General features: G+C 34.2%; 1 protein-coding gene across 1 annotated transcript in view; it reads left to right on the forward strand.

Annotated features, from left to right (window-relative positions):
• Positions 1-243, forward strand: part of LOC119586980 — a gene marked incomplete in the record, with an annotated part of 81,895 nt that overhangs the window by 72,597 nt on the left and 9,055 nt on the right.

The raw sequence follows: 243 nt of genomic DNA on the forward strand, positions 1-243 counted from the left end.
GAGAGAACTGATCGTTCGGATACGATATTAGAACTCGTATATTTAGAAAGTAACTCAGAATCTTTATGTATGTTTTTTTAGTTTGCCTTTTTTATTACTATCAATCCATTTTTTCGAATATCCATCTAATTGCATATCCAAAGCCCTCGACAGACATACATTAGTAAGAACTGCACAGAGCATTAACCCCCATCACACTCCAACTGCAACAAGCCAACTGAATATCAATATTTCATAACAAGA

This window comes from Penaeus monodon, chromosome 22 (assembly GCF_015228065.2).
Source record: "Penaeus monodon isolate SGIC_2016 chromosome 22, NSTDA_Pmon_1, whole genome shotgun sequence".
Classification (NCBI taxonomy): domain Eukaryota; kingdom Metazoa; phylum Arthropoda; class Malacostraca; order Decapoda; family Penaeidae; genus Penaeus; species Penaeus monodon.